This window comes from Etheostoma cragini, chromosome 13, assembly GCF_013103735.1.
Source record: "Etheostoma cragini isolate CJK2018 chromosome 13, CSU_Ecrag_1.0, whole genome shotgun sequence".
Lineage (NCBI taxonomy): Eukaryota > Metazoa > Chordata > Actinopteri > Perciformes > Percidae > Etheostoma > Etheostoma cragini.
The window spans coordinates 4,241,846-4,260,790 of NC_048419.1; the positions used below are offsets into that span (position 1 = coordinate 4,241,846).

Consider the following 18,945-nt stretch of genomic DNA (forward strand, 5'->3'; position numbering starts at 1 on the left):
TTATTATATTGTACCTCCATTAAGTTGTGCAGGAGATACTATTAATCCTTGTACATTACTGAAAGTTCTTGAAGTACTTGAAGTCATGCATCAATTCATGATAATTAATGAAGCATTAATAGAAGGTTTTACCCAGTTATATGTTGACATGTTGTTAACTGTGCAGTTAAGTTGGGAATAATTCATTTTAAATTTTAGATTGTGTGTCATCAATTAATAGGCTGTTGTGGCTCAATTACCAGCGTGCAAGGGCTTTGAATAACAACACAAAAGCTTCTTGATGGCATTGTTACCGGACATATCCAGTTTCAGACCAAGATCCATACCTTTATGTAAAAACCTTGTACTCTGTTCGGTTTATGGCAAATTGTGTGACTATGCAATAGGCTTCTGCTATTATGCAATATTTTACGGTGACTGATATGTTTAACCTACTGCAATCTAATACTGCATGCACACGCACACACACACACACACACACACACACACACACAAAGTTGTTTAGCCTTGAAATTACAGTATTATGCATCTTTCTCCTGTAGTCCATCGAGGCTTTTAAGGAAATGACATAAAAGATACCCGCTGTTACTCATGCTGACTTCATGTGTTTACATGACATCGAAGCTGACGTCGTTGCAACTTAATCAACATTTACTTATAAGCAAAGTAATATAGAGACAATTTGTCTCATGTGCAGTATATTTTAGATATTGTTTATTATCCAATATTAAAACAATGATTTGAAACCATTTGGTTTTACATTTTAAAGTCAACCTGAACTTAACTAGAAGTGACATGAAGAAAAAAAATATGCTTACTTTTAATTCCATGTATAAATTACTGAATGCTCCAAAGGGCTACTGTCAGTCCATAGTAGAAAACAATAGGAAGTAAACAGCATGCATTTGTTTACATCAATTTCAGAACCAGTTTGCAGGACCCCAGGAAGATTAGCTTTTAGCTTATGCTGAAGCTAATGGGGACCCATAAAAAAAAAAAAAAAAAACATGTTCTGCACCTCCATTTATCATGCTTCTGCCTTATAAAGCTGTGTTGAAAGCTGTGTTGGAAGCCAGCTACGTAGCTACGTAGTTACTGACGCCTATGTCGTTACCACAGCAATCCATGCAGGTAGAGCAGGTCGGTGATGTCCGGACATATAAATCGGATCTAGCACCTGCAAATAACCGTGCAGTCTGTCTTAAAGATCTGATTTGAGAAACAAATGTGCAGTCTGAACATAGCCTAGGTCTCTGTAAATAAAATGCCTTATTGCTTCAGCTACTGCAGTCAACTGAGACAAATTACAGGCCAGAATGCCATCCCTTTGTTGCCATCTTGCCTCAGGTTGACCGCTCATGCAGGTAACATTTAGTCTGGCCATCACCAGACCAAGCCAAACTCAATAGATTTGAGACTGATCGTTGGTCTGGGGAGTCTGCTCTGTATTTTCTCTGCACAACAGGCGTGACCAAAGGGCACAGTTCAAATGACTCCGTACGCAATTGGATAAGCCTTCAACCAATCAGACCAACGATCCGGGTGATGTAGAAGCGACAGCGGCATCGACGGGTTGCTGTGCTTTGGTGGCGGAGGCTGAAGCTGCTTGGTCGCTTCACTATCGGCATTGTGTTAAACCCGCCAACAATAACCCAGTAGCAGCATGCTTTACACGCCCTACGGTAAAATTTAATCAGATATATCCAGTACCAAGAAAACTTTTACAAAAGCACAGTAATAGAGTAGTTTGTAGTTATAATTTAAAATACTACTTGTTGTCAATTATTCAGCCCCTTAGAATATATTCAAGCGTCACTCAGGATAGCTGTTGATTGGACCTGTTCAAAAAATACAGAGCAAAGATAGAGGGACAAAAATAGTGCCAAAAGTCACTCAAAGAGACGTACTAAAGCACAATGTTTCAAGAATTTGTTTTAGAACACCCACAAATTGAAGACTTTGAAACACCTGTCAGCGCTTCAGAACTTCTGCCTCGAGCTGAATTTCTGACATTAGAGGCACAGCGTTCAGCATTGTGCAATGGCAGTGGAGGCAGACTAGTGAAGGTAATGAATAGTGTGAGCAACAAACAACGTGATTTAAAGACAAAAATCTGCTTCTTTACACATTTACAGCCTCAACCTTAGGCATGTTTATAAGTGCAAAAAGTAAGTTGTCACAACACAATAAATTTGCATTTTTTGTGCAGAATGTTATGTTTTGACACTAACGCGCCATAAACTGTAAACCGATCTTCACAAGTGAAGCACATACTGTTAAGAAGATTATTTTCAGGTGTTGTGTGTTAAGGATGTTTGGTGTGATGCCTCTCTATATGATTGAGTTTCCCCAGCCCTGTGCATTCTGTAGAGAGCAGAGCATCATGGGGCTGCCATGACAAGCTCATCCATCAGCACAGCATGTTCAAGTCCCCATCAAATGCCTGCATTGCTCCATAAAGTAGAGGAGGAGAGGTGTCACTCCCTAAACAGGATATATGGTCTCTCACTGAGACACAAATTAGACAGTAAATACATTACAGTGGAAGTAGCCTCTTCCACAGCAACATGTTTGTACTGCCGCTGTGCCAAAATCAACACTGCAGGGCAATAAGAGGAGGCTGGTCGCCTGCCAACGAGACGTACACATTTGCATTAGATTACCTTTGCATCTCACTCACATTAGACTAGAGCGTCAACAAAGTCACAGCTTTATATTTTAAGAGGCTTCCAATATAAATTAGTGATTCTATTCATACCATTGCATACTAAGAGTCAGAACACATACCCAGATTGCTGGTCTTTTTTTTTTAATTGCGCCTTGACATTCAAATTAAATTAGTGTCTTTTCCCCTTCATTTTCAGTTGGTTTGGTAGAATAATAATTATCACATTCAAACTTGACTGCCCATTATTCAATCCTGCTATACTGGAGACACAGGTGGAAGGCAGCCCATCGTAAATTTTAAGTTGGCATGCACAGGGCACAGATCTGTGTTGTCCGCTTATTTTGGCCTATCTAGTTGGGATGCTCACACATAGAGTATAGTACATAATTACATGGTGCACACAAAACAGACAGAGCTGTCACGCCGTCCAACACACATAATTAATTTTCCCTCCCCTTGTCTTTTCGCTTCCAGTTTGGTATGGCCAATTCCCAGCAGTGCGTGTCTCTGCTCACTCCGCTGTTGGCTTGGAGAGGGTGCACACAGCCACACATCCTCTGATACACATGGTGTCGCTAACCCCTACCAGCGAGCAGCCATAACACGCGAGAGAAAGTTAATATGAACCCCCAGATTGGACTCACTCAGGAAGAAGTCGCTTTTGAAACAAGAAAGACGTGATATCTCTTTACTTTCCGACCAGTGAACATGGCTGTTTTGTTGTTGTAGTCGCACAACCAAACCATAGGTACCGTGACTGGGTATTGAGCTTGGGTCTGTAGTGGTGGCAAGTGGGTTTCCTCTGGGCCACCTGTGCAGCCCAGCAAGCTTTCAAATCCATGATAGGAGAATATTAAATAAGAAGTTGAATACAACTCATCTAAACAATGTAAAAATAAAATAAAAAAAAAAGATTTGGTGCTGAAGATTAATCATTTAAAAGTGTATAAGAAAGGAATGTATGGAGAATTGTGTTTGCTATGACAAGCAGAGCCCAGATTCTGCAAAATGCGTGAGGAAATTAGTTTCATGGGCAGCAAAAGAAATGTTGTTATGCAGCTCGAGGATAAAAGCCGAGGTGACTTGTCTTTTCTGTGTGATGTAACTAATTATTTCAGTGCAAAGAATGCCTCAATGAGAAACTGGAAGGACACAACCAAGGCTTTCATGAATATTCATGCTGCAGCAGAAGGCAATTCAAGCAAAACTGCATTCACTAGAAGAGTCAAACCACAACAGGAAAAGTACACATTTAGGCTGAGGTTTACTAACCTTGATTCACATAAACAGTTTTTTGGGAAGTTTTCCAAAATCCATTTGCAGTTGATCTGGAAAGTTTTCCAAAATACTGACACATATAGTTGGATTTATTATAGTGGAACAGCCCAGTGAGACCAAGTTTGAATCTCTTGAGGCCACAGAATGTGCCCCTTTCCTCTCAGACACAATGCTACGACTCCGCCTTAAGGCTGCCTGTGTGCCGCGTATGTTTGCAAGCATTTATTAATGTAAACAAATTCTCTCCATGATAACGTTCAACAATTATCTCACAGACCCAACTGATAGACAAGAGGAGGAATCTAGTTTTCCCAAGGGGTGTATGCTGTCTGACTCCAATGCATTATTTCAGTAACAGCGTTCCCATTTCCACTGATTTTGATTTTTAATGAGCAATCACGGTCAAGTCTACGCAATCAAACTAGAAGGGCAGGTGCACTATGATCAGTATCAAACACAAAAAGCATCACAAAAAGCAGACAGTGTTATGAACTGACACAGATAGGATAATGCAGTGCAACCAGAGAGGCTTTGGGCGGCTTCATTTGCAGAGAAAGACACAAGTCCTCAAATTAAACTAAATATTGACAGTATGAGGCTCTGACTGTCAGAATGTGTGAAATGATAGAAAGGTCAAAAACATGATTCGGGTGCACATGTTCGACAAAAGGTTAATGACTGTGTCAGAATTGTTGTTGGACTGTCAGTCTATAATAAAAAAATTTAAAAAGACCAGGGCCATTTGGGAATGTCACAAAAAGGCTTTATTACCCAATGAGACTGAACATGTGCACTCTGTAAACCTCAAATATACAGCTTAGTGTCTACACACACACACACACACACACACACACACACACACACACACATATACATGAATAGATACTGTAGATAAATAGAGATTGATACTACATTTTGGTGTGGTGTACCAATCCAAGTCTAAAATGACATAACTATTCTGAATATTCAGGCGGAAAGTGTCTATCAGCACTCAAAGCAACCAGAAAGAAACAAGCATAACCACAAGACGACAATAAAAAAAAAAAAAAAAAGCAAGCCAAAGCTCAGTCAAGCACAGAAAAAAATGAACAGAATGCATTGTTCAAACCAACAGTACGACAGCACACCAAAGTGACAGTTCACAGCATGAAATCTAAATACAGATTTACGTAATCATTCTCCATGACAACCTATTTCTTCAAGCAGGGTGCTGGTGGACAAATTGCATGTTTTTATCATTAGCATTAAAAGTGCACGACACTGATTTAACACTGCACTCGTATAATACTGTCGGACTCACGATGGGCGGTTCAAAAAGACAGGCTCAAAATCAATGTGGCATAACTAGAGGGACCCTCTTCCTTGGCACCTACATTACCCATAATGCAACTTGATCTCCACCAGTTCAGTCCAAGATTGGGATGAGGAGTGAGCTACAGAGGTCTGGTAAACTTGCTACTTTCTATTCTTCTCATTTTAAAACTTGGGCTTTCCCTCGCTGGCCTGTTCATGGTCCTCCTTTTTGATAATTTCAGAATGATTAAATCCATCATCCTGATCATAATAGATAAATGCCTTAACTTCTGAGCTAAACCACTGTGTTAATTTCTGTACACTGTATTTCAATCTAGTAGAGTTTTTGGCATGTAAAAAATGGACTAATGGGAGTGATGGTTTTAGTGACCCTTTTAATGGCTGAAGAGGCCTTTGCTACTTGATCATGGCTTTGACAGGCCAGTGGGGAGAACCAGAAATTAAAGTGACAAGTTGTGCGACAGTCTGATAGAAAAGAGAATAGACTGTAACTTCATTAGTGCCACCCATCAATCAATTGGGGCAAAGTGTTACAGACATCTTTATGAAAGAACATGATCTTAGTTTGATGATTCATCAAACTTATTGGACTATATGCAGCAGGACTTTTTCATGTACAGGACACTTGGAGCTGTCTCATTGCAATATCTTGCCTGTTAACTAATGAAAATATAAGTCCAGAAATGGTTATATTTATATTTTGTTCTTTGTGTTTAAGTGGACTGTGTTGTAGGACAAATTAAATAAATTCACAATTGATGTACCAGACCTTAACAATAAGACATCAATTGGTTGACAGGTTCAAATCAATTTGATCCTGTGGGGTATTATTATAAAAGTAATAACTGTTGCAAATATTGCAACACAGTTGACATATGGTTTAGGTTGTGATTTTCTATTTATTTTCCCTTGACTGTTCTATTGATTTTTTTCAGTTTGAGCATCTGTGTTTTTAAGTCTCATTTAGACTCCTTTATCTAATATTTTTATATATACACACGTAAATATAAATTTAAACTCAACTGCAATAAATCAGAGATTCTCATAATTGGTCCAGACTCCCTCACCTGACATGCCCAGACCTTTTTTCCTCAACACATCCACGTTGCCCCCCTCCACCTGTATCGGCAACCTTGGAACCATCTTCGATCCTACACTCTCCTTTGTACCACTTGTCAACTACAATTCAATTCAATTCAATTTTATTTATAGTATCGCAGAACGTGTAGCGGGACCATGGCGACAGCTGCTACCATGACTTTGGAGCGCCCTGATCCAAGGAGATCAACTACGTCACAAAAACCACCTTCTTTCACCTTCGTAACATTGGACGCCTCCGCCCCTCTCGGTCCACCACAGCAGCTAAAACACTCATCCATACCCCCATTCCCTCCAGACTGGACTAATGCAACAGCATTCTATACAGACTACCACACAAACTCTGGAACGTCCAGAACTCAACCGCCCGCCTTCTCACTTCCACCTGCCGACCACATCACCCAGTCAAACACAGGATCAGCTTCAAACTACTTCTCCTCACATGAAAAGCACTTAACAACCATACCTCTCCGACCTCGTCACCCGCCACACTCCCGCCCGCCTCCTCAAGTCCGTCGATACTAACACACTCAAGACCATAAGGACTAAGCTCCGGACCTGGGGCGACGCAGCCTTCTCAGCTCACCCTCTGGAACGCCCTCCCCGACCATGTCAAACAGTCAAGCACCCTACCATCTTTCAAACAGGCCCTTAAAACTCCCCCACTTTCCCTCATTTTCATTGCCCATTGCCCATTTCTCCATTTTGCCCAGGCCTGTCCATGCACCTATGTGTTTTATTCTGTATGTAACCAACACTGTAATGCGTAAATGTATTATTGTTATTATTATTGTATTCTGTATATTGCATGAAATTTCACTTTGTAAGGTTTTTTAACATTAATATGCGTTCCCTCAGCCTGCCTATGGTCCCCCAGTGGTTAGAAATGGTGATAAGTGTAAACCAAACCCTGGGTATACTGCTCTGCCTTTGAGAAAATTAAAGCTTAGATGGGAGATTTGGAATCTTGTCCCTTATGAAGTCATAAGGGGCAAGATGACCTTGCTTTTCTCGGCTGTGACTGCCCAGAGAATTTGGCCCACCCATGAGAGAGATGTATCATGGCTTTTAAACAAGCAAAGTGGCAAATGATCAAGCCGCCCCCCTTCCTCTCTCTTCCTCAAGATCTACAGACTCAGAAATGGCACATACCAAAGAAAGCTTGTTGTGGGACTGGCTCTAGTGGCTGTAATTCTGCACCAAAGCTGAATTTTGGGAAAGAGACTTCAGATACAGTATTAGGGGACCACTAAAAAAGAGACTTCAGATACAGTATTAGGGGACCACTAAGGTCTATATAAAAGAGACTTCAGATACAGTATCAGGGGACCACTAAGGTCTATATAAAAGAGACTTCAGATACAGTATCAGGGGACCACTAAGGTCTATATAAAAGACTTCAGATACAGTATCAGGGGACCACTAAGGTCTATATAAAAGAGACTTCAGATACAGTATTAGGGGACCACTAAGGTCTATATAAAAGAGACTTCAGATATGTCTATCCAAAAGCATCCAAAGAGCACCATGTTATGGGACCTTTAAGGTTAAACTGTTATCTATAAATAACAGGAACAATAACAGGGTCACAGCTTCAGTCATTTACATTCCAGTAAAATTTACAGTCTATAAAGTCAGCTGTCATATTCAAAGAAGTAATATCAAAATATATACATACATCATGAAATATCATTTTGTCTTGGGAGCACTTTGACATAGGTAATTTGTTTGAGGCACAGCTATAATTTTCTTGACTATTTTCACAGAACCATGAGAAACTGTTTGTCACAATGCTGGAAGACAGACAGATGATATGCAACCTGCTCTGCCTCCTCCGTTCTTTCACTGCAACCCCCCTGGCTACTTCAACACGCCAACACGCAAGAATGGGAAAGAGCCATTTTAACTTTAGCCCTCTGACAAAGTCACACACCTTGAGGTGGAACATTTCATTATGGAGCTACACCTTATTTGTTCCTCAAACGACATGTAAAAACTTCAAATAAATAAAAGTAGAAAAGCACGTCGCACACAAAACCAGAAACATGTCTTTCTGCTGTGCAGTGTATTAAATCAGCTTTAGAATCGCTTAAAGGTTCTACTGTATATCACGCTCATTTTCAGGTTAATACTTGTATTTTGGGTATCTACTTGAACACGTTTACATCCTTTAAGTTCAAAAAACATTATTTTTCTCATATCGTCAGTCTGAATATATCTGTAATTTACGTCTTTAAGCCCCCGCTGCCAAAAAAGCCCACTCTGCTCTGAATGTCCAGCGTTTCCAGTTCTCTTCTCCCCTCTAGGAGTCTGTGTACCACCATTGCTGCCAGGAAATGACTGTAACAGCACTTTCTACCTATATATAGTATTGTTGTGACATCACAACCATATGGAAGTCTTGACAGCTCGTTTAAAAAGGCACAGTTTCTAAGTACTCGATACTGTGCATTTCTCTGTGATTTAGCGTTTTTGTTCTTTCACAGTATTTATACAGCACCTCAACCCACTTCATAATGAAATCTCACTTTTTACAATATGGGACCATTACATTTATTGTCAAAATATATTATGAACGGGTGTTTTATTTACTACACCTAAACATTTGACCATACAGAATTTAAATTTGTTTCTATTTGTTTTAAAACAACAGTAGAGAACTTTTTGTACCTTAAAATAATGTTTCCAAAATTGTTTCAGTGGTTCATCAACTCGTAACAGGGTGGACAGCACTTCTGCCTTTGCATTCTCTAGCGGCTGTAACCGCACTTTGCAAGTTTGCCAGATCGGGTAGCGGATCTGTAGTCTGAATGAGACAAAACGGGACAATTCCACTTCCAACCTGTAGGGGGACCAAAGCAGAAAAAGTTACATAGTGTTGCTTTAAAGCTTTACTGTGTAGCTTCTGTCTCCCCGTGAGGTATACTAAGTAATGACAACCAAACTGTCGGCTCATCTATATGATACAAGTAGTTAGAGTTTCAGCAAAAGTGGCCGGATGACACTATTTTCTGAACATAGCCATATTGAGAAATACAGACAGTGTTGTGTGGAGCTGAAAGTCTTAATTAGCTTTGTATCAACTTATTTAGCAATGGCTCGAATGTAACGGACGTTAATTAATATCAAAAAGTTACGCACTAAAGTTTTGACTGTTTGTGTTAAATGAGGTGACTTTTCCAAAATAAATGGAACATCTTTTTCTTAGTTCTCTATTTCATTGTGACAGATGTTACAGAATTTGGCATGAACATACATTATGTTTTTTTTCTTCATTTTAGTGACTAGTTTTGTACTATTTAGTGCTGTCTTTTGAGAAAACAGCTATTCACTCCTGATATGAATCTCATTTTGGCAGAGAGGCAACACAGCTTTGCATGATTGGCTGTATGGCTGTCCTCTCACACTCCCACAGACATGCATTTGATTTGTCACCGGCATCCAAAGTCTTATCTAAACACTGCGAAGAATCTCTGAGTAAATGTTCCCTGTTGGCACACTTCAGCAGCACAGAAACCAGCTATTCTACAAAAGGATATCCTAAGTACCAGTTATTTACACGAAGGGAGCTTAGAATGCACTGCAAAATAAAGACAATAAATGATGTGAAGATGACTTGGCACATAAAAATATGGTGCATTATTACCATATGATAAGAAGACTGAAGGACGTTTTTATTTAATCCTTTCTCGTGAGAGAATTATAAGAAAACAGGCCAAACTTAAGTAATTGGCTTCAGAAGTTGCAGCTTTCTCGTCCTCCATTTCTAGACAGAGAGGAAGAAACCTGCCATGCTTGTCAAATCTTCTTGACTGTTACTGTGATGGCCAAAGAGAGTAAAAATGGCCTCCATCTCGTAAGAGTGAGGGAGGAAATACAAGTTTAGTCATGTGTGAAAAGCACCTCGTTATGAAAGTCAAATATGTCATATTGGCAGCTACCAATTGAGCATTTTTTAAATTAATTTTTTCAATTCACCACACTGTTGTGAACTTTTTATGTCACTACTTGTGTTAAAAAAGAGTTGGACACAATGTGGTTCTGTGCACTCGTTTTCTAAATCTCCATCACAGATAGGGTGATATGACAACCTGTCAGGCAATAACAGTTTAAGCGTTTGCAATATTGGCTGTCCTACACACCTGCTATTGCTCTCAATAATAATCCCCTGCCACATAGATGGTTTGCACTGGTTTGAGATCCGACCACAATGACCTAAAAAAAAATACCTGTAGTAAGCTACATTAATGTTACCTACTCAATAAAAGGATTTAAAAAGGGGAAATAACACAAAATGTTCTATGGTGGAGAGCATAGATAGTTTTGAGAAGTCAAAAGGTAAATGTTTGATTTCGAAGTGATCCATCGGAGGGGCAGTGCGAAAACACAAACTAACCTCATCAATACGATATACTGTACGCACTAGGGATGTGAATGTCTCCCTTATAAGACACATCAATACATAACTTGATACAAATGCTACGATATGCTTCGATACCATACTTTTTAATTTAGATCAATTAAATCCGATAGACACGGTGATTCATTTAATATACACACATTCATTTCCAATTATAAATTGAAATAAACCAATTCTATAAAAGAAGCTTTGCCTACTTTCACATTAATATACAGTGTATTTTGTAAAGGGGACCAGGAAATAGTAAGCTAGGACGTAGTAGTAATAGTATAAGTTCCTTTTGGAACCACATAGCATCCACATCAGCTCAATATTAAATGAAACTGCCTTTTGGCTGCTGTAATCTTAGAGACAGTAACTCAAACATAGGTCCACATTACACAGCCACTGTGAGAACTCCCATAATAACCATATACAGTGTTACCCGAGTACTCATTCAATTCAAATTTTATTTCATTTATAATATCAATTCATAACAAGAGTTACCTCAAGACACTTTAAAGATAGAGTAGGTCTAGACCACACACTATAATTTACAAGAACCCAACAATTCTTGTAATTTGCACAAGAGCAAGCGTTTAATGTAAACGTGGCGAGGAAAAACTCCCTTTTAGGAAGAAACCCTCAGACGCATGTGAGCACAGTAATACTGTTTTGAGCATTAGCGATACTGTTTTGTAACTGAAAATCTTAGAGCATATAAATGTCAACATAAACTTAATACACAATTCACAATATCTGCAATGTATTCCACTCAGCCACTGTCACTGCTAACTCCAAAAATGTAACTTAGCAGGCGGCAAGTTTTAGGTTGCAAACCCAAACAAAGTCCCCGATAGGCTGATCCCTGCCATCCATCCTGAACATGAATGACCAAGTCCTTAATAACACAAATGGTGAGGCTTTTGTCTCCCTCTCAAAGAAAACACACACACATCTGTTTTAACAGTATCACGCACACCGCAGCAGCTTCGTTGGATTGACAGCTAAGCTTCAGTCAACCGATTCTCAACGTTGGATCCGGGCCATACCATGGAATCTTGGTCCATTTAGACCGATGAAGGGGTCCGCGTATCAATGTAGTTGAATCTGTGATAACACAAATGGATATCGATTCGTATCAGTGTGTCTTTACACCCCTAGTACATACTGTAGCATATGGTACATGTGGTGATGTGTGAAACAACAGGATTAAAAAAAAAATCCTAGAATTCTAGGAAAATTGTCCATTCTAGTGTCCTGGCATGTTTAATACAATATCACAAATGCTGACGCTTGCAGGGTCAAGAATGCATTTGCCGACTCTTGACTAATAAATACAGCCTTCTTTCTCACAATGATTGATTTTGAGAAAAACACTCAAATCAAATAAAAACTCAATTTGCTTCACACCATAACTATAAGGGAAAAAAAACAATACAATTGTCAGTGTTCACAGATCAAGGCTGACAATCTTTGTGCTGTATTTTTCATCTTTAAAGACCAATGTCTAGCTGTGTCTCTGTTGCTGTGAGAGCATGTGTTTGCATTTAAAGACATTTTGCTCATTTCACTAAGTTTCAGGCCGGATAAGAAGACAAGTGAATCCAAACAGCAAGATGTAATCCCAGTAAACAGTAGCAGGTATTGTGGTAAAATCGCTTTAACTAGACTTACATGTCATCACTGTTTTGAAGATTTTCTTAAATACTGTGTGATTAGTTAACGTCATCGGATTGCAATGTTGCCAAGCAAACACAACTTCATTATTCTGGTCTGCATTTCCAAAAACACTTGTAATCAGTCCTGATTTCTCGAAACTGATTATCTGCTGCCATTCAGTATTTGGCAAGCAATGTCCCCAACTGTTCAACTTTCAGAGCTGATATTGCCTTTTTGTGAGTATGTCATACCATACAAACTCCCAAAAAACTTCTATCACACCAAGATATCTTTGGGGAGATAGGCGGCACAAATACATTAGCAAAAACTTTAGTTCAGCTCATTAGGGAGCACAAAATCAAGACGTCTTTAGTGTTTAGGAAAATCTTTTTGGCGGAAATGTCAAGTTGAACTCTGCACTTGGCAGCCAGGAAGACTACATTACTTTCCTTTCCTGAGATATTTGGTGCTCAGCAGGAGATAAACAGCCAGGCTAAAGTACGTGAGCAGGTGCAGCAGCCTCACATTACATCCTGACTCCTCTAGCCTCAGCCACCCCCTGTGATGCCCCCTACACCCCCACAGCATGCAGTACAAACTTCAAGAGATTGATGTCATCTCCCAAATAAACAACTAGCAAAGTAAAAGTTAAAGCCTCAGCAGAAGATTTGTATTGGTTTCAAGGCTTGGTCAGAGGTCTACAGAGTTACTAACAATGTGACTTCTTTGAAGCAAATAATCTCGAAGGGGAACAAAAATAAACTCCAAACATATCATTTAGTTGTTTAAATGATGCGTTTGCTTTGGGAATATGCATATATGAATTGTGCAACAATGTTGTTGGAGTTATAAGAGCAGCACATCTTTGAGGACATAATTTACCATAATTTTCCTATAACCTTTCATAAATACATGGTAGAAATGTTGATTTGTAATTTGGTGCTATCTTCATATTATAAGGGCATGTAAAGCTTAATCTAGTGCAGACTTTACTGTAACAATACTTATGTATAACTTGACATATTAATTACAGAATTCCAAAACATCTAGTATTGGAGGAAAATGCAGTTTTAATTGCTCTGAAGGCTGTACAACAGGGAAAAACTATGTAGAAGATAAAAAGTGATGCTTCCGATTTGCATCCTATATGTCTAGGGCAACAAAAGAGAGGCTGCCGAGGAGCAACCAGAACCTTTAGGCACCCATTTTGGAGTCATACAGGAAACAGATGAGATGTTGAGATCTTAAAACATCTAATAGAACGGGCTCGATTCTAATAAAAAGAGCTTGAGAGTTGCAGGGAGGAAGTAAACAAGAGACAAAACCCTTTTGGCAGCGAACCGAGTTGAGAGGTGTGTTGAAGGAGCAGATAGCACGCTTCCAGCCTAAGGAGGGAGACAGCGATATTCAATTACGGATTTGCACGTGAATGCAGGGGGAAAGAAGGGGAAGTGAGTTTATTTAGTTGGGAGCGGAAAGAAAAAGGGAAGAGCGAGACCTTTACGTGACAAGTAGCAGACACATGTGGCGAGGGGAAGAATGAGAGACTTAATTAGACAAGATCGACAGTGAGAGGTTGTGAAGTCTAATTGGGTGTGTTTGAAAAAACGGTTTGGAAGCAAGAGAGACTTCATTATTGCTGAAGGAAAACGAGAGATGGACGATGTACTTTTTAAATACTGTTGGCGACATTTAAGATAACAAGCGCTTAGTTCTTTTGTTGGTTTCATTAGTAAATTCATTTCCTGTCAATTTAATTTTGTAGCTCAGTGACCTTGTAAAGTGGCAGACTCATTGGGCACAAGCAGGTATTATCCTGCCTGCACCCATTTGGTAATTTCATGGCTCTCCATGGCATCAGCTATAAGAATATGTGCACGCTAAAGGAAATGAGAATAAAATGAGGCAATCTGGCATTGAATATTGTGCTGCTTTCAAATGGCCGGGCACAATGGCTGCCATTTTTGGCCAGTTTTTATTTATTTATTTTTAGCATGATAAAAAATTGCACAATAGATTATTAAAACCCAAAAGAAACCCCTCACTCATTTCTCTATAAATTCCCCAAATAGTAGCTATAAGCACTCAATATTAAAACAAGTTTTATATTGAAATGGATTTTTTTTACATTGTAATTATGTTAGGTAATGTAATCCCTTGTAAAATGTTTGATAAAGAATTAAACTACCGCTCATCTTCTTTAAAAATATTGTCTCATTGATTGTGATAAAATTATGGAATATGTGGATATTATAAAGGAAAGAAAAAAGAAACATAAAAAATATAATTTCTCAAAAAAAAAGTCTTAATCATAAATTAAAGGCTGAGGACCTAATTTGAGAATTGACACAGTAGTCTCATGGTTCATTATGCTTCACATCTTTTATGTTTCTTAAATGATCAGCAATGAATTAACCAGTTCAGAATTGTATTGTATTTGTATTTTATACACAATGTGTAATTACCATAAGTTTGTAACACGTGCTGTATGAACATTTAAACAAAAACAAACAAAATATATTTTGTTCATACTTTGCCCCATTAATGCATCAGAATCAGAAGTAGAAAAGGTGTTAATGCCACAAATAAGTACACTTATGTGAAATTTGCCGGGGTGAAAGTTGCAATCATAAACAAACAAGCATATTAAACATTAATAAAATAAAAAACGAGTGCTGTCAAACGATAGAAATATTTAATCACGATTAATCGCATTAATGTCATAGTTAACTCTCAATTAACTGCACATTTGTATCTATTCTAAATGTCCCTGGATTATTTTTTTCTCATTTTAATGCTCTTAACATGGAAAACTGGATTGGCTTGATTTGTGCAAATGTTTTTTTTTTTTTAAAACAACATTGGCATACAGCCTACTGTAGTGTTCAATTTCACACTAACATTCTCACTAGGAGCAGTCGCTCACACTTGGAACCAATCATCTCTCACACAATGCAACACTGTCCATCAATAAAAAGGTGAAAATAATACTTTGACGGGGGGGGGGGGGGGGGGGGGGGGGGAAATCGGCATCATCTGTGTGCTTGGCCATTAAGTGGTATTTCAGACTGGACGTGCTGTGATGATTGTTCAGTTCACAACAACAAAACACACACATAGAATACAATATAATAGAACGCCTTTATCGTCATTATTGTGATGGGACAGGAAGGAGGACCCAAACGCAGAGACGTGGAGGCAGGAATAGTTCGATACAGAGGGGTTTTATTCCAACAGTTCAAAAGAAATATGCAAAAGGCAAAGTCCAAACATAAATTCAACCCAACACTGGGAGAGGCAGGAGTCCAAAACGGGAAGGGAAGAACACCGGGAACTGGGAGGGGACTCCCGGGGAAAACCAGAAAAGGAAAGCCGGGGAACAGGCAGGATCAGGCAGGCTGGCATGATAAGCATACAGGGAGCAAGGGCAACATAAACTAACAACTTACAGGGGATAGGCGAGGCGAACAAACTCACAATAGGACGGCTGGACAGTCAGAAGGATCTGACCAAGGACAAAGAAAACACAGGGGTTAAATACAAGAGGTAACGAGGTAATGGGGAACAGGTGAGACATCAGGTGAAGCACATCAGGGCGGGGCTGGACAATCAGACAAGCCAACGTAAAGCAGGAAATATACTACCACAATAAAACAGGAGAAAAAACCAACAGACACACAGGGACACAAGACAGAATCAAACAACACAAGACCAAGGAGAAAACAAAGACAAAAACACAAGAAGGCCAAAGACGAAAGCCAACTCAAACAAAAACAACAAACCACTACAATTATACACAAGTACACAGTACCTGTACAATGAGATTGAGATTGAGGCAATCCCTTGAAAGTGTTGACACAAAATAAGATAAGAATATAAAAATATCAAAAATATCAAAAGTCCAAAAATTTAAAAAATGTAAATGTAGTTAGTGCAGAGAAAACCAAAAGGGGGGGGGGGCTGGTGCAGTCCGGAAAGCAACTGTATTCATATATAAAATGGTTTGAATGCACACTGTGTGAAAGGAGATGAGTATAAACAAATAAATAAATATTGCACGTGCGATGTTGTGGTTTTTCTAAGATTACTGGTTGTTGCAACAGCATGTGAAAAAAATACAACATTTGCTAGGCAAAAAATCTTGCGGAAACTAAATTTAGACCGTTAAAATGGGTTTGCGTTAACGCCGTTAATAAAGTGTTCAACTGACAGCACTAAAATTAATACAGAAAAATTAAAATATATACACACAAAGCAGCTGTTGCATAACTTAGCGCCGCCCAGGTCGGTTGAGTTTGGTTTAAAGGAATACAAACAGGCAAAGCGTATTTTCCCTCCATCTCAGAATAGACAAGTGGTTTAGCCAGACCATACCGCAGCGTTGACAATGCCTGATGACTTGGACTACAATATTCACCCTCCTTTTTGGCTTATTTTGGTCTCCACCAACTCCAGAGGGAAACATCTGGCTCTTCAGCATCTTAACTATGTTCAGGGCTAGTTGCGACCTGGGTCTTGTTTGGTGTTGCGGACCAAAATGCTGCTATGATAGCGGTTAGAGTGAACCTTAACTGTAAGAATGACAACGTTTAGAAAGAAACAAAAGATTTTTCTAAGAGCTGAAGGGATGTGCAGTTGGGTGATTATTGCCTTTTGGGTTAAGACTCATTTCACATTCATTTAGTCTATAGTTCTTCAAAAGATATTGATAATAGCCGCTTCTAACTAATGTCCAGCCGGCCGTAAGTGCTGTCTCATGTGAAAGTAAAGTGCTTTGGTTTGGTTAAGAAAAAGAAACTGGATGAGTATGGATATTTTACACCTACAGTCTTCTCAAACCAATCTTGAAAGGGTAGCTAAAATCCTTACCAGCAAACTATCACAGGGCAAAAGAGCCAATGTGCTTCGTCACTTGGGATTCCTTCTCAGATTGAGTCTAAATAGTTTTGAGGGAGCCCAATAGAAGTGGATAATGATTGTAAAGTGAATGAATGTAGTCTTTATCCCCATAAGAAATCATCTTGGAGTTCTTATAAGCTGAACCAACGATGATCTGTAAATGAAACCCGGTAGTAATTTTAAAGCAGTAGGTTTAATAAACTCGCCTACTAAAAGAGAGCAATATACCGATTGATCAATATTTTGCTCTCATGCAGGAGCAACACTCCCCCCAAATGTATTTTCCTGGGAGACAGCCAATTAGGTGATACCTCCTTCACTGATTAACCAGCAATTTGAATTCTATGCAGAAATTCTCAAAAGGCATTGCTGTCATATACTGTAGATATCATATCTTTATGACCAGAGACATCAACCCTATTTCTAGTCAATATATAAGCTACTTCGCTCTCTGCATTTACAGAGCTGACTCATCTTGGTATGAGCCCACTCTGCTGCCATGGCTTCATTCAATATAGTGCATGAGGGTGTCTCCCACTCAACCTCCTTTCTCTCTCTCGCTCACACACACACACACTATACATTCTACTTTTCTTTGTACATATCACAGTCTCAACTGGACAGGTATTTGAAAGAACCCACACTTTTAATGGAGGACATAGACATGCATTATGGCATGAAAGCAATAGAAAATGACACATACAGAAGTGTGACTGCACATAGGAGTGGGAATCACCAGAGGCCTCCCGATGCAATATAATCACGATTATTTTGCCACAATACTTTATTATTGCCATTTTAAACATATTGCAATATTCTGTGATATATTGCAACTTATAACCTTTTTCCAACTTCTAATTTTTCCCCATTTCAAATGACGTCCCCAAAAGGAAACATTTGTTTTATCTAAAAAGATACATTTCTCTGTTTGTTCATCTCATTTTAATTTTAATGCTTCAAAATGGGATTGTCAAGCAGACCAACCCACATTTATAATAAAAGATCTATACTTGGCGGCTGTGTATCGATACAATATTGCCATGGAAAATATTGCGATACTATATGCTGTATTGATTTTTTCCCCCACCTCTGCACACACTGGAAAATCACGAAGATATATTGCACTTTTGTATTTCTGTAAGTGTTTTTCTTTTTTTTCATAGTTTCCAAAAAATGTACATATAGATAATAATGCCCCAATTAAAATGAATGGACAAAATGTTCAGAGTTATAGTGGGTGACACTACACACAGAGTGGAGTTAAGCTGTTAAACTCTTCTTCAAAATGTATCTCACTTGTACCTCTACAGCTATATAAACCAAAACCATAAGCCAACTCCATTTTCCACATTTTTGACACCACAAAAAAATCACGTTTTACAGCAACATGTTCAGAAGGGGATAGGAATTACGCTCTTTGAATAGTGAAACAGATTGGCCCTCAGCTTAATCTCCATTAGATGAACTGTTTGACCGAGCAGTCACTCAGTGGTGACCATCGCCATGGCAACCTTTAATTACAGGTGGCAACACACAGCTGATACAGATTTACTAATTTGACTTGTCTCTGTGGTGTGGACGAACCACCTGACTACACAGGTGTTACATTTGAACATCTTTAACTGTT

General features: G+C 38.9%; 1 long non-coding RNA gene across 1 annotated transcript in view; it reads right to left on the minus strand.

Annotated features, from left to right (window-relative positions):
* Positions 1-7,539: 7,539 nt before the first annotated feature.
* Positions 7,540-18,945, minus strand: part of LOC117955606 — a 17,738-nt gene continuing 6,332 nt past the window's right edge. Inside the window, exons 2-3 of the long non-coding RNA XR_004659098.1 lie at positions 11,512-11,516; positions 7,540-7,552 (exon numbers count right to left, since the gene is read on the minus strand). This is a non-coding gene — a long non-coding RNA (uncharacterized LOC117955606). The remainder of the gene's footprint in view (positions 7,553-11,511; positions 11,517-18,945) is intronic.